General features: G+C 41.2%; 1 long non-coding RNA gene across 1 annotated transcript; it reads right to left on the reverse strand.

Moving 5' to 3' along the window:
- Window positions 1–1,187: 1,187 nt before the first annotated feature.
- Window positions 1,188–4,154, reverse strand: LOC130358083 (uncharacterized). The gene is made up of 3 exons (XR_008889408.1): window positions 4,066–4,154; window positions 1,838–1,912; window positions 1,188–1,531 (listed from the first exon to the last, which is right to left on the reverse strand). It is a non-coding gene; the product is annotated as an uncharacterized LOC130358083 (long non-coding RNA).
- Window positions 4,155–4,379: the final 225 nt, after the last annotated feature.

Here is a 4,379-nt window from a genome sequence, read left to right on the forward strand (position 1 = left end):
ATCATTTTCAGAGTGGTGTGATAATGAGGTTCTTTATACCCATCTACCAACCCCCCCCCCCCCAACCTCAAGCCGAGTATTCACAACCTATTTTACAATACGTTCCCACCATCATGACTAGTCAGTGAAAAGTGCAACCAAATAGTTAAACTTCTTAGGAACCAGGGGGGGCATAGCAAGAAAGCGAAAAACATTATTGGAATCAAAGCACCTGAGGCTATAAAATTATATTTATATATATAAATATATATATATATATATATATATATATAATCCTTCTAGTACTTATCAGCTGCTGTATGCTCCAGAAGTTGTGCAAAGACTCGGATATATGCAATAGAAGAAAACAGAAGAAAAAGTGCACTAATGTGCCATGATTCTGTGATATTAGGAATATATATGTAGGTGAACAGGTTTTAGTATGCTCACCTGGTGGTGTTTTGTTACAAACACAACACTGTTGTAGGCTTTGGTCCCAGATATCTGGGAAGCACGTAGTAGTGAAAGGGCTGCTGGCACCTGGTTGTCTCGGGAACTGGTCCTGGACGTCTGGTTAGTGAGGAAGGAAGGTGGGATCTATGATCCGAAAAAATGCGGTGCTGAGAAGCGCTCCTTTTCAGTGAAGAAATGTAGAATGATCATCCCCAAAGTCGGGTATCTATAGAGATATTTATTCATGCAAGTAATTCCAAGGGATAACGCGTTTCGAGGGGCGGAGACCCCCTCTTCGTCAGAAGTTGTGTAGTTCTTTCCGTCTGACCACAGTACTCTCTGCTGCCACCTCTGTCCATGTCTGGAACTCTCCAGAGCAGGGGAAATTTGCTATGGGGATTTGCTCCTGCTCTGGACAGTTCCTGACACGGACAGATGTGTCAGCAGAGAGCACTGTTGTCAGAATGGAAATAACTACACAACTTTCTCTGAAGCATACAGCAGCTGATAAGTACTAGAAGGATAAAGATTTTTATTAAATAGAACTAATTTACAAATCTGTTTAACTTTCTGCCACCAGTTGATTAGAAAAAAAAATTCCCACCAGAGTACCCCTTTAAGTAAAAAAAAAAAAAAAAAAATATATATATATATATATATATATATATATATATATATATATATATTTATATAATAGGGGAAAAAAATGATATAGTTGAATATAGTTTATTTTTTCAGGTATAAAATATGCTTCAGGTAAAATAAAGATAAGAAAGAAAAAGAAATGGCGTAAGGTTTTACTGGTTTTATATCACAAAGCATAACTCCTAATACACGGCCATTAACTTTTAATTATACACCAGGGCTGGAGCTGAACATCAGGAAAGCTGCACCATATTGTGAAATAAAAGTGAAGCTCCCCAAGACTGAGAGCTTTAAAAGCCTTTTCCTTTTTTTTTTCTAAATGAATAAACATTGAAATCTGGTCTGTGGGAACGCTCCCCGAGTGAGAAGATCGCCCGCTGTGTGCCATCTCTCTCCTGACAGCAGCCCGCAGGGCATAGCACTTCTGCAGTCCTCCATGCTTCTGGGACATCACCTATAAATAAAACACACAAAGCATCATGTTGTGTGCACAGACTGGAAGACTGGAGACCTCTCAGGGGGGGACGCTGGAGATTTGCCATTCATCTAAGACACTGGCTGCCAGCGAAATTCTGTTGTTTCCTGTTAAAGAAGTTAAGAAGCAAATATGCTGATCAGACATGTGTAGAAAACATACAGTCACTTGAAATGCATATGCACTATAAGAACATCATAGTAAAAAAAAAAAAAGGGCAGCTCTCATTCTGGAGGACTCTGTTTTTTTATATTTTAATAGCTGGCATGTAATACAACATTTCACCTGTAGTGGCCGCTGGAGGACAGTTGTGTGGACAGCAGCAGCGCCCTCTGATGGTGACAGCTGATCACAAAAATGCTACAAATGAAAAAGAGTGAGACTGTAAGGCAGGATGCCTACAGCTGTTGCTAAACTTTTTACTGTGTTAGGAACTGGTAACAAAGTGGAGGACTTTGGAAGACCAAAGATACTTGGTACCTGTAGTGTAGCAGTGGAGCAAGAGGCTTAAAGGGGTACTCCCGTGCCCCAGCCTTCTAAACATCCAGTTCAAAAGGCTTGGAGAAGCAACCGCGATGTCACGAGGGGGCGTGGTGTGACGTCGCAGCTGCTGCTCCAAGCCTTTTGAACCAGACGTTCAGAAGGCTGGGGCACGGGAGTACCCCTTTAAGAGAGTAGAAAACAAACGTTTTTGTTGTCTTTTCCCCGGCATGGTCAAATGGAGTTATCCCAAAATTACAACTTATCCCCAATCCACATGATTGGCGATAAACTCTTATAAGTTGGGGTCCAACCACCGGTACTGCCACCGATCACGAAAACATGGATCCCTTGTCCCCCAAGTTAGGTTAAACGCATATGGAATTGCCAAAGACAGCTAAGTGCTATACTTGGCTATTTTTTCCAGTTCCTTGGCAAGTGAATGGAGTGGTGAAACCCTCATCAATCAGATACTTAATACCCATCCTGATGACAAGTGATAAGTTATTTTCTTGGGATAACCTCTTCAATTGCTTTTCTAAGATTCTGTTACTTCTATTGCAAAGTTTGCTTTATTTATTTATTTACTGATCTTGCACAAAGTAAAGCTGGAGGTTCCCTATGGTACGAGATCATGGAGTGGTAACAATGGTGCAATCCATTATATGGTTTAGGACCTTCTTGAGGCTTATCAGAAGACCCTTTACTGGTGACGGAGAACTACTGTGAATTTCTAAATGGGTTTAGGCTGTGCATGTTGCCCTCTTGATAAATTGGGCAAAACAGCAGCTGAGGAGGGGTATTTCTATCCTCCTCATCCTTCTGCCCTTGCCCTTGATTTTCTGTTTTTATTTCAGTTTCTGCTTTACTGTTTCTGCTTCTGTTCACACTTGCACCTTGTATAGCCAAGGCTTTTTTTTGACTGGATCCGTTTGTTTAGCTTTTAGCCTTGTTCTGATTGTCCAGTTATTGGACCTTAGAGGAGATCTGTAGTGCTCTGAACATATCCCCTATACGAAGGATAGGGGATAAGTTATAGATCGTGGGGGGTCTGAGCACTGGGCCCCCCACGATCTCCTGTACGAGGCCGCGTCAGTGTACAGGAAACGGGACGTTCCGTCCCCGCATGACCCGGCAGCCGGCACACCCCTCCATGTATCCCAGCACTCGGACCCCCTGTGATCAATAACTTATCCCCTATCCTTTTAGATAGGGGATAAGTTCAGAGCACTACAGATCTCCTTTAAGAGTGGAGTGTAGTTTTCTTTGTGGGTTTTTGTTTCTGACAGGTTTTTGTCTATAGTATGTACTATTGCATCTTGTATTTAGCGATTTTCCCTGTGATTTTCTCTTTTTACACATGCTCTGAGCTGTCAAGTTTTCCAAATCTCAAATACATCACATCTATGTGGAAACCTTAGTAAATTTGTAAGTTTCTTTGGAAAATGTAGGTTTATCTGCAGACATGCCCCTTTTTCCCTGATTTCCCGGATTGTAGTGTTTTCTGAGTAAAGTGGATAGTTAGAAATCTTAACGCTCAGCATATGGGACACAAAAAACCCTACAAAATCTACTGGAAAAGCCTTAGGGAATGAGGCCCAAAGTGTTTGCACCTTGGTCGGTTGATTCCTGTCTAGTTTTGTTTCTGTGATGTAAACTTGTATCTTGTTTGTGTTTACACCAGTCTCTGTGTAATTCTGGGCCTGTATTCGGTCGGTTTGCAGTTTGATTTCCTCTATGTTAATATATTTAATTCTATTTAATATATTCTATTTAATATATTTATTAATGACCTTGTAGAGGGGTTGAATAGTAAAGTAGCAATCTTTGCAGATGATACTAATGTGGTGTCCCAGTACCGCATTTCATACGGTACTTATTTATCTATGAGTCCCCGTAGCCAGAGTCCCTAGGACTTAGTAATCTCTGTTAGTCAGTCCGCCCCTAATCGCCTCTATTATAGTATATAGATTTCTAATTTGTCCATAGAATAGTGTATATAGTATTATTTCTGTATATAAAAGGTTAATTACTTGTTTCCATGGTGTCGCAGGGCCTTCGGGTCATGTGATGCATTCCAAGCCTCATTCTAGATGCGTTCCAGGCCTCACTTTGGTATCTCTAGCCTCATTCTGGTTTTATAATGTATATAGATCCTGTGATGTAAGCAATCCCATCACACCATGTACTGGTGAATGACAGACGTTCGGACCAATCAGAATCGCCACGCCCCCTGCCCATATAAGGGAGCACGATAAAAACATGCAATCTCCAGTTAGCAGAGCGGGATCAATGGAAGCGCTGAGACCAGATAAGAAGTTAAAAGGATTTATTTCCCATAATGCAA

Source organism: Hyla sarda, chromosome 2 (assembly GCF_029499605.1).
Source record: "Hyla sarda isolate aHylSar1 chromosome 2, aHylSar1.hap1, whole genome shotgun sequence".
NCBI classification, from domain to species: domain Eukaryota; kingdom Metazoa; phylum Chordata; class Amphibia; order Anura; family Hylidae; genus Hyla; species Hyla sarda.